The following is a 13129-nucleotide window of genomic DNA, read 5'->3' as shown; positions in this document are numbered from 1 at the left end:
CTGTATCTGGCACCAAATGGGGAGCTATCAGGGTTAAAGTAGCTCCCGAATCCCGAAGTCCCTGGACCGACATCACCTCATGCAGAATTCCCAGGGGTTCCTCGGCTTGGGTGCTCAACACCTCATGAGCGGCTGGCTCCGTTTGGTAATGGTGAGCAGCCGCCCTTGGGGCCAGGTTCTGTCTGACCTGGTTCCAAGCTTGTCTGCTCCGATTTTGGGTGCACTCATGTGTCATATGTCCCCACTGCTTGCAGGTGTGGCATTGTATATCCGCCCGTCCGTTGTATCGTGAGGGGGGTGATGGATTCCCTGGGGCTGGGCGAAAAGGTGCCGCTGTGGAGTTGTTAGGCTGTAGTCCATGGTGCCTCCTGGCATCAAAATGCTGGTCTGCTAATCTGGCTGCTTTGGTTAAGGTGAGGGGTTTTCGATCTCTCACCCATTCTTGGGCTTCTGGGGACAAGCCGTTAAAGAATTGCTCCAAAAGCATCAGTTGTCGCAATTCTTCCATGGTGGTAGCTTGGCTGGCCTGTATCCACCCTTGAGATGCTTGATCCAGCTTGTGGGCCCACTCTGCATGTGAATCTCTTTCTGGCTTGTGCAGGCCTCTAAACTTGCGCCGGTATGCCTCTGCGGTAAATGGTATATCTTTCCAAGATCGCTCTCTTCACTTTAGCGTAATCCTTGCTGTCCTCCCTGGGTACAGCGCGATACGCTTCCGCTGCCCTACCGGCTAGCTTGCCTGCTAGCACCGGCACCCATACGGACTGCTCCAAATCATGTAACTCGCACAGTCTCTCAAAATCCTGTAACTACCCATCGATCTCATCCTTCTCCTCACAAAACATTTTAAATGCATGGTATGGGATTTTGGGTCTTACTGGGTTGCTGAGTGCGTCCAAAATGGATTCTGCTCGGGAGGATGCATTCCGCGGACTGTGTGCCATCACATACTCCTGCACATCTGCCATTACCACGGATAGCATATCCCGTGGTACAGGTTGGGGTAAAAATTCCAGCCTGGTCCTCGTTTCCCTCTGGTATAGGGTCTCCTCCATGGCTGCTGGAGGCGTAGCGCTGCGAGCTCTGTCTCCCTCCATCAGCTCGGCAATTAATATAGCCTTGGGTTTGCTGCTGCCTATCTTTCCCCTGGCTTCTAGCAGTTCCTTTAACGTTTGTCTCTTTAGCTTAGAATAATCCATCTCCATTCACTTCGGTCCCTGGTACTCCTTCCATCTTAGTCAGTATTGTAGTAATCCCCCTCTTCCTGAGGTTACTGGCTTGTGTAGTTGCTCTTCTGGGCGATAAGGTTCATTCCGTCGCTTGCCACCAATTGTAACGGTACCAACAGGATACCAAGGGTTAACACCAGGGAACAATGTCCTGCATAGGGAATCAGCAATTCACAACCCAGCCAGTTTTCAGGTTTAAAACAGAATGACTTTATTAAGGCTCATATGCCCAGTATTTATGCAGGTCTGACCCCCCAGAAGGGGGGTTGAAAGAATGTTGTACATTAGATGGAGGAACCACACCCTTGGACAGACCACAATAGAATCACATTACTTTACTAGGTAGATAACAACTTAAACACAAAACACATTTGGCTTTCCTTATCACCTATTCGTCTGCTCTCTGAGGGTGATTAAACAATGGACTGTTTATCACTAACTTTAATGACAGTACACAGTAGTTTCTTAAAGCTGAACACAGTTAACTCCTTCAGTACTGACAGAAGGGTCTGTCACATCTACATAGCACACAATACAGCCTATAGACAACCTTTCTTACATTATAGTCCAGAAGTGGCTAGGTTTGCCACAGTATGTATCTATATGTATGTATGTATGCTGTATATGTATGTATGTATGTATGTATGTATGTATGTGTATGCTATATATGTATGTATGTATATATGTATGTATGTATGTATCTATCTATATGTATGTATGTATGTATGTATCTATATGTATGTATGTATCTATATGTATGTATATATTTATGTATGTATGTATCTATGTATGTATGTATGTATCTATATGTATGTATGTATGTATGTATGCATAATGTGTATGTATGTACTCTATGCTGTATATGTATGTATGTATGTTTGTATAATGTGTATGTATGTACTCTATGCTGTATATGTATGTATGTATGCATAATGTGTATGTATGTACTCTATGCTGTATATGTATGTGTGTATGTATGTTTGTATAATGTGTATGTATGTACTCTATGCTGTATATGTATGTATGTATGTATGCATAATGTGTATGTATGTACTCTATGCTGTATATGTATGTATGTATGTATGCATAATGTCTACGTATGTACTCTATGCTGTATATGTATGTAGTGTGTGTATGTATATTTTCCACTTCTTGATTAGAGTTTGAACACTGCTGATTGGCATTCTCAATTCCTTAGATATCTTTTTATATCCCTTTCCTGTTTTATACAGTTCAACTACCTTTTTCCCACAGATCCTTTGACAATTATTTTGCTTTCCCCATGACTCAGAATCCAGAAACGTCCGTGCAGCACTGAATGAAAGATGCAAGGGCCTGTCAGGAGTCCAGAAACGCATTGACCTTTTATACACACACACTAATTACAAGCAAACAGATCACAGGTGAGGATGGTTACCTTTAATAGCCATTCAAACCCCTTTGTGTCAACTTGTGTGCATGTTATCAGGCCAAAATCACCGGGGTATGTAAACTTTTGATCAGGGTCATTTCGGTAGTTTCTGTTGTCATTATGATTTAAAAAGAGTAAACACAGTTGATTGATAATAAATGGCTTCAGCCAAACACTAACCGTGAGTGAAAGAAAAGTTTTTGTGTAATCAAAATGGCCAAGAAATCATAAATTCTAAAAAAATCTGAATCAGCCAATCAGATTCAAGTTCAATCCGATTGACTGATTGGATCAGCCAATCAGATTGAGCTCGCATTCTATTGGCTGATCGGAATAGCCAATAGAATGCAAGCTCAATCTGATTGGCTGATTGGATCAGCCAATCGGATTGAACTTGAATCTGATTGGCTGATTCAATCAGCCAATCAGATTTTTCCTACCTTAATTCCGATTGGCTGATAGAATTCTATCAGCCAATCGGAATTCAAGGGACGCCATCTTGGATGATGTCATTTAAAGGAACCTTCATTTGTCGTTAGTCCGTCGGTGAAGAAGGAGGATGGCTCCGCGTCGGCTGCTTCAAGATGGTCCCGCTCCGTGCCGGATGGAAGAAGATAGAAGATGCCGCCTGGATAAAGATGTCTGCCGGTCCGCATGTCCTCTTCTGCCCGGATAGGATGAAGACTTCGGACCCTCTGGAGGAGCTCTTCTGCCTGGATAGGATGAAGACTTCGGACCCTCTTCTGGACGGATCGGTGATACCCGGCTGGGTGAAGATAAGGTAGGAAGATCTTCAGGGGCTTAGTGTTAGGTTTTTTAAGGGGGGGTTTGGGTGGGTTAGATTAGGGGTATGTGGGTGGTGGGTTGTAATGTTGGGGGGGGGTTATTGTATGTTTTTTTTACAGGCAAAAGAGCTGTTTTCTTTGGGGCATGCCCCGCAAAAGGCACTTTTAAGGGCTGGTAAGGTAATAGAGCTGTTAGTGTACTTTAGAGAACAGTAGTTAAGAGCTTTATAAACCGGCGTTAGCCCATAAAGCTCTTAACTCCTGACTTTTTTCTGTGGCTGGAGTTTTGCAACCAAGACTCTGAATACCGGCGTTAGGAAGATCCCATTGAAAAGATAGGATACGCAATTGGCGTAAGGGGATCTGCGGTATGGAAAAGTCGCGGCTGGAAAGCAGTGTTAATTTTGACGGCAAATTTCAATTTAGTCTTAGTTTTAGTCTTTCGACTAAAATGCCATTTTAGTTTTAGTCGACTTTTAGTCATCTGAATTGTTTTAGTTTTAGTCTAGTTTTAGTCGACTGAATATCCAGTAGATTTTAGTCGACTAAATCTCCAGTAGATTTTAGTTGACTAAAATCTAAGGGGTTTAGTTAAAGTGTAATGCATTATTTAAGCATTTCACTATAATTTGCAAACTGATTACATACTCCAGGAGTAAACATAACACCTGTTATTATTTATTGTATTAAGGTTTAAACATGCAATACAGACACATATTTAGCCGTTGTGATATGTAACATCTTTATTAAACTTAAAATGAAATAAAACCAAGTTTCATAAACAAACAGAAGTGCAACTTTAAAATATAAAAAAACAAAACTGTAAACTGTATTGGCTGTATTGAACATATTACCCAGTATAAAAACTTTAACAGTTCTCTGTTAATAATTAAAACAAGTATCAAGTAACTCAACACAGCAAAAAGTTTCTGCAGATAGCACAGGCACAGCATAACTTAAACCCATATTCATGGGTTATGCTTATTTCTATAGGAAGAATCAATTGATTGTTCACAGATTTGAAAAATTTTCGGCAACGATATTAGCACTGCTCTAGAACTTCCAAACTCATTATATACTCCTGGAGTAAAGGTTTATTAACCTGTTTTTATTTATGGTATTAAGGTTTGAACATGCAATACAAATTTAACAGATTTAACTGTTGTGGTATATAACATGTCTTTATATATCTTAAAATTTAATAAAATTAAGTTTCGTAAATTTTACAAAAGAGCAGTAATTGGATATGGATTGATTATAACAACTTGCATAAAATGTTTTTGTCAGCAAATTTTGATTTAGTTTTAGTTATAGTCTTTTGACTAAAATGTCATTTTAGTTTTAGTCGTATTTTAGTCATCAGAATTTCTTTAGTTTTATAGTAATTTTAGTCTAGTTTTAGTCGACGAAATTAACACTGCTGGAAAGTGAGTGTTAGACCCTTTCCTGACTGACTCTAAATACCAGCGGGCGGCCAAAACCAGCGTTAGGACCCCTTAACGCTGGTTTTGATGGCTAATGCAGAACTCTAAATCTAGGCGTAAATTATCAGAGACTCTTGAGTGTGATGTAAATATTCACAGAGGGGCTGTGACTCTCAGGCAACCTGGGAACAGAGGCAGATTTATATCTCAGACGCTGGGGAAGGCTCGAGGGCTTAGACTTTGCACTCAGTGTTGCTCAGCTGTCTGTCTCTGCTGCAAGGATGTTTACAACCTGTCTGTTTAGCAGGATATATTATAGATCTAAACCACAGGCACATTATAGAGGGAATAGAGCAAAAACATGCAATGACAACACATTATGCAAATACCTCATTATGGGCTAGATTACAAGTGGAGAGCTAATATGTTGTCGCCTGTTTGCCACAACAAGATACGGTCAGATAATCTGAGACAGAAACAACAAGATACAGACAGATGATCTGAGACGGAAACAACAAGATACAGTCAGATGATCTGAGACAGACACAACAAGATACAGTCAGATAACCTGAGACAGACACAACAAGATACATCAGATGACCTGAGACGGAAACAACAAGATACAGTCAGATGACCTGAGACAGACACAACAAGATACAGTCAGATGACCTGAGACGGAAACAACAAGATACAGTCAGATGATCTGAGACAGACACAACAAGATACAGCCAGATGACCTGAGACAGACACAACAAGATACAGTCAGATAACCTGAGACAGACACAACAAGATACAGACAGATGACCTGAGACAGACACAACAAGATACAGTCAGATAACCTGAGACAGACACAACAAGATACAGTCAGATGATCTGAGACAGACACAACAAGATACAGTCAGATGATCTGAGACTGACACAACCAGATAGAGTCAGATGACCTGAGACAGACACAACAAGATACATCAGATGACCTGAGACAGACACAACAAGATACAGTCAGATGATCTGAGACAGACACAACAAGATACAGTCAGATGATCTGAGACGGAAACAACAAGATACAGACAGATGACCTGAGACAGACACAACAAGATACAGTCAGATGACCTGAGACAGAAACAACAAGATACAGTCAGATGACCTGAGACAGACACAACAAGATACATCAGATGACCTGAGACAGACACACCAAGATACAGTCAGATGATCTGAGACAGACAGAACAAGATACAGTCAGATAATCTGAGACAGACACAACAAGATACAGTCAGATGATCTGAGACAGACACAACAAGATACAGTCAGATGATCTGAGACGGAAACAACAAGATACAGTCAGATGACCTGAGACAGAAACAACAAGATACAGTCAGATGATCTGAGACAGACACAACAAGATACAATCTGATGACCTGAGACAGACACAGCAAGATACAGACAGATGACCTGAGACAGACACAGCAAGATACAGACAGATGACCTGAGACAGACACAACAAGATACATCAGATGACCTGAGACAGACACAACAATATACAGTCAGATGACCTGAGACAGACACAACAAGATACAGTCAGATGACCTGAGACAGACAAAAGATACAGACAGATGACCTGAGACAGACATAACAAGATACAGTCAGATGACCTGAGACAGACACAACAAGATACAGTCAGATGAACTGAGACAGACACAACAAGATACAGTCAGATGACCTGAGACAGACACAACAAGATACAGTCAGATGAACTGAGACAGACACAACAAGATACAGTCAGATGATCTGAGACAGACACACCAAGATACAGTCAGATGACCTGAGACAGACACAACCAGATAGAGCCAGATAACCTGAGACAGACACAAAAAGATACAGACAGATAACCTGAGACAGACACAATAAGATACAGTCAGATGACCTGAGACAGACACAACAAGATACATCAGATGACCTGAGACAGACACAACAAGATACATCAGATAACCTGAGACAGACACAACAAGATACAGTAAGATGACCTGAGACAGACACAACAAGATACAATCAGATGACCTGAGAAAGACACAACAAGATACAGTCAGATGACCTGAGACGGACACACCCAGATAGAGCCAGATGACCTGAGACAGAAACAACAAATTACAGTCAGATGACCTGAGACAGACACAACAAGATACAGTCAGATGGCCTGAGAAAGACACAACAATATACAGTCAGATGACCTGAAACAGACACAACAAGATACAGTAAGATGACCTGAGACAGACACAACAAGATACAGTCAGATGACCTGAGACAGACACAACAAGATACAGAGAGATGACCTGAGACAGACATAACAAGATACAGTCAGATGACCTGAGACAGACACAACAAGATACAGTCAGATGAACTGAGACAGACACAACAAGATACAGTCAGATGATCTGAGACAGACACACCAAGATACATCAGATGACCTGAGACAGACACAACCAGATAGAGCCAGATAACCTGAGACAGACACAAAAAGATACAGACAAATAACCTGAGACAGACACAATAAGATACAGTCAGATGACCTGAGACAGACACAACAAGATACAGTCAGATGAACTGAGACAGACACAACACGATACAGTCAGATGACCTGAGAAAGACACAACAAGATACAGTCAGATGGCCTGAGACAGACACAACAAGATACAGTCAGATGACCTGAGACAGAAACAACAAGATACAGACAGTCGACCTGAGACAGACACAACAAGATACAGTCCGATAACCTGAGACAGAAACAAAAAGATACAGACAGTCGACCTGAGACAGACACAACAAGATACAGTCCGATGACCTGAGACAGAAACAACAAGATACAGACAGATGACCTGAGACAGACACAACAAGATACAGACAGATGACCTGAGACAGACACAACAAGATACAGACAGATGACCTGAGACAGACACAACAAGATACAGACAGATGACCTGAGACAGACACAACACGATATAGTCAGATGACCTGAGACAGACACAACAAGATACAGTCAGATGACCTGAGACAGACACAACAAGATACAGACAGATGACCTGAGACAGACACAACAAGATACAGTCAGATGATCTGAGACAGACACAACACGATACAGGCAGATGACCTGAGACAGACACAATAAGATACATCAGATGACCTGAGACAGACACAACAAGATACAGTCAGATGACCTGAGACAGACACAACAAGATACAGTCAGATGATCTGAGACAGACACAAGATACAGACAGATGACCTGAGACAGACACAACAAGATACAGTCAGATGACCTGAGACAGACACAACAATATTAGTCAGATGGCCTGAAACAGACACAACAAGATACAGCCAGATGGCCTGAAACAGACACAACAAGATACAGTCAGATGACCTGAGACAGACACAACAAGATACAGTCAGATGGCCTGAAACAGACACAACAAGATACAGTCAGATGACCTGAGACAGACACAACAATATACAGTCAGATGGCCTGAGATAGACACAACAAGATACAGTAAGATGACCTGAAAAAGACACAACAAGATACAGTAAGATGACCTGAGACAGACACAACAAGATACAGTCAGATGACCTGAGACAGACACAACAAGATACAGACGGATGACCTGAGACAGACATAACAAGATACAGTCAGATGACCTGCGACAGACACAACAAGATACAGTCAGATGAACTGAGACAGACACAACAAGATACAGTCATATGAACTGAGACAGACACAACAAGATACAGTCAGATGATCTGAGACAGACACACCAAGATACATCAGATGACCTGAGACAGACACAACCAGATAGAGCCAGATAACCTGAGACAGACACAAAAAGATACAGACAGATAACCTGAGACAGACACAATAAGATACAGTCAGATGACCTGAGACAGACACAACAAGATACATCAGATGACCTGAGACAGACACAACAAAATACAGACAGATGACTTGAGACAGACACAACAAGATACAGTCACATGACCTGAGAAAGACACAACAAGATACAGTCAGATGACCTGAGACAGACACAACAAGATACAGTCAGATGACCTGAGACAGACACAACAAGATACAGTCAGATGACCTGAGACAGACACAACAAGATACAGCCAGATGACCTGAGACAGACACAACAAGATACATCAGATGACCTGAGACGGACACAACAAGATACAGTCAGATGACCTGAGACAGACACAACAAGATACAGTCAGATGACCTGAGACGGACACAACCAGATAGAGCCAGATAACCTGAGACAGACACAACAAGATACAGTCAGATAACCTGAGACAGGCACAACAAGATACAGTCAGATGATCTGAGACAGACACAACAAGATACAGACAGATGACCTGAGACAGGCACAACAAGATACAGTCAGATGACCTGAGACAGACACAACAAGATACAGACAGATGACCTGAGACAGACACAACAAGATACAGACAGATGACCTGAGACAGACACAACAAGATACAGACAGATGACCTGAGACAGACACAACAAGATACAGACAGATGACCTGAGACAGACACAAGATACAGACAGATGACCTGAGACAGACACAACAAGATAGAGCCAGATAACCTGAGACAGACACAACAAGATACAGTCAGATGACCTGAGACAGACACAACACGATACAGTCAGATGACCTGAGACAGACACAACAAGATACAATCAGATGACCTGAGACAGAAACAACAAGATACAGACAGTCGACCTGAGACAGACACAACAAGATACAGTCCGATGACCTGAGACAGAAACAACAAGATACAGACAGATGACCTGAGACAGACACAATAAGATACAGTCAGATGACCTGAGACAGACACAACAAGATACAGTCAAATGACCTGAGACAGACACAATAAGATACAGTCAGATAACCTGAGACAGACACAACAAGATACAGTCAGATGACCTGAGACAGACACAACAAGATACAGACAGATGACCTGAGACAGACACAACAAGATACAGACAGATGACCTGAGACAGACACAACAAGATACAGACAGAGGACATGAGACAGACACAACAAGATACAGACAGATGACCTGAGACAGACACAACAAGATACAGACAGATGACCTGAGACAGACACAACACGATACAGTCAGATGACCTGAGAAAGACACAACAAGATACAGTCAGATGACCTGAGACAGAAACAACAAGATACAGACAGTCGACCTGAGACAGACACAACAAGATACAGTCCGATAACCTGAGACAGAAACAAAAAGATACAGACAGTCGACCTGAGACAGACACAACAAGATACAGTCCGATGACCTGAGACAGAAACAACAAGATACAGACAGATGACCTGAGACAGACACAACAAGATACAGACAGATGACCTGAGACAGACACAACAAGATACAGACAGATGACCTGAGACAGACACAACAAGATACAGACAGATGACCTGAGACAGACACAACACGATATAGTCAGATGACCTGAGACATACACAACAAGATACAGTCAGATGACCTGAGACAGAAACAACAAGATACAGACAGTCGACCTGAGACAGACACAACAAGATACAGTCAGATGACCTGAGACAGACACAACAAGATACAGTCAGATGAACTGAGACAGACACAACACGAGTCAGATGACCTGAGACAGACACAACAAGATACAGACAGATGACCTGAGACAGAAACAACAAGATACAGTCAGATGACCTGAGACAGACACAACAAGATACAGTCAGATGACCTGAGACAGACACAACAAGATACAGTCCGATAACCTGAGACAGAAACAACAAGATACAGACAGATGACCTGAGACAGACACATCAAGATACAGTCAGATGACCTGAGACAGACACAATAAGATACAGTCAGATGACCTGAGACAGACACAACAAGATACAGTCAGATGACCTGAGACAGACACAATAAGATACAGTCAGATGACCTGAGACAGACACAATAAGATACAGTCAGATGACCTGAGACAGACACAATAAGATACAGTCAGATGACCTGAGACAGACACAACAAGATACAGTCAGATGACCTGAGACAGAAACAACAAGATACAGTCAGATGACCTGAGACAGACACAACAAGATACAGTCAGATGACCTGAGACAGACACAACAAGATACAGGTACAAAAAAGAGAGAGAGATGTTTGACAGTACCCAGCACTCACAAAACACTATATAGTAACAGTATGCATTGAAAACCGGATTATGTCAAGATCTGGTTATTAAAACGTAACTTTTACTAATGATAAAATAAAAAAGGTTGGTAAATAGTACCAAATGTATAACATAAATATGTGAGACATACATTTAAAACTTAGATTAAGAAACAGATCAGGACTGTGTGTGTGAGACTTCAAAAACAGAATTACTTCCCTGGGTAATAGTTCAAATACACCGTAACCCTCAGGGCTCAGAGAATACACGGATTGCTCTAAAGCTAATCTAAAAAGGGGATTGACCCCCAACAACATTACCTAATCTGAGCAATACTGGTATCTAGAGCAGGAGAGGAAACGGTTTATAAATGACTGATTAAGGAAGGCAATTGCCACATCAATATGAGCTTAGAAAGGTCCCAGGTAAACACAAATTAGCAAGTCTCATGCACACAGACAATGCCTGATGTACATTTCGCCGCTAGCACGGCTTTCTCAGAGGCTAACCAGAGTCAGGGCCCCAACCCAGTATTTGTATCGTCATTGACCAATAGAAATTGGTTCTAAGCACACACCTCTAGATGCAGCCTATCACAAGAGGCTTAACATAATTGGTTAAAGATTCATCACATGATCGTATCAAGCAAATGTCAGGCTAGTAACATGTTGAAACAATTTTGTAATATAAGATATTAGATATTCGCTACATTGTTTCAAAATCAAGAATAGGTGTCAGGAGCATTGAAAGATGTAAGCAACCGTTCCATCCCAACATGATTTACTAAACTCGATTGTAAATTTCAATCATGCAGGTCTAGCTTACTCAAAATTTTCACTTACAATACAAAAATCTGCGTTCATTACCAATAGCAGATTTTTATTCACACATTTAAACACACATCAATAGAGTATTTACCTTCTTGTGATATAGGAAGGATGTTGACATCATTCTCTTATGATCGTTTTTTGAAAAACGCAATCAAATTTTCTATCAACATACATGGAGAGGATTTATGCATCAATTGAGGATTTTCCTATGTGTGACATAGGAAGGATGAATCTCATTATATGTGTATTTAAATGTGTGAATAAAAATCTGTTATTGGTAATGAACGCAGATTTTTGTATTGTAAGTGACAATTTTGAGTAAGCTAGACCTGCATGATTGAAATTTACAATCGAGTTTAGTAAATCATGTTAGAACCAATTTCTATTGGTCAATGACGATACAAATACCGGGTTGGGGCCCTGACTCTGGTTAGCCTCTGAGAAAGCCGTGCTAGCGGCGAAATGTACATCAGGCATTGTCTGTGTGCATGAGACTTGCTAATTTGTGTTTACCTGGGACCTTTCTAAACTCATATTGATGTGACAATTGCCTTCCTTAATCAGTCATTTATAAACCGTTTCCTCTCCTGCTCTAGATACCAGTATTGCTCAGATTAGGTAATGTTGTTGGGGTCAATCCCCTTTTTAGATTAGCTTTAGAGCAATCCGTGTATTCTCTGAGCCCTGAGGGTTATGGTGTATTTGAACTATTACCCAGGGAAGTAATTCTGTTTTTGAAGTCTCACACACACAGTCCTGATCTGTTTCTTAATCTAAGTTTTAAATGTATGTCTCACATATTTATGTTATACATTTGGTACTATTTACCAACCTTTTTATTCTAACTATCATTAGTAAAAGTTACGTTTTTAATAACCAGATCTTGACATAATCCGGTTTTCAATGCATACTGTTACTATATAGTGTTTTGTGAGTGCTGGGTACTGTCAAACTTCTCTTTCTTTTTTGTACCTATATATATATCAGGCAGTCAGCACCCCCCTTCTTCTACACTTCACCAGTGAAACTAACTGGTATATAATGAATACTGAATAGATTATATATCTACTATTATTTCAGCATACTATATTATGAAGGGGTTGATATTTGCTTAAACTAACACCGTTGCCACTATTTTCACAACAAGATACAGTCAGATGATCTGAGACAGACACAATAAGATACAGTCAGATGATCTGAGACAGACACAATAAGATACAGTCAGATGATCTGAGACAG

At 41.0% G+C, this 13129-nt stretch overlaps 1 protein-coding gene across 2 annotated transcripts in view; it reads right to left on the bottom strand.

Moving 5' to 3' along the window:
- The window catches only part of B3GNTL1 (UDP-GlcNAc:betaGal beta-1,3-N-acetylglucosaminyltransferase like 1), a 1507642-nt gene that overhangs the window by 59258 nt on the left and 1435255 nt on the right, over window positions 1–13129 (bottom strand). The window lies entirely within an intron of this gene.

The sequence above is a fragment of the Bombina bombina genome, chromosome 1 (genome assembly GCF_027579735.1).
Source record: "Bombina bombina isolate aBomBom1 chromosome 1, aBomBom1.pri, whole genome shotgun sequence".
Classification (NCBI taxonomy): Eukaryota; Metazoa; Chordata; class Amphibia; order Anura; family Bombinatoridae; genus Bombina; species Bombina bombina.
This window is presented reverse-complemented; position numbering and strand designations above follow the sequence as displayed.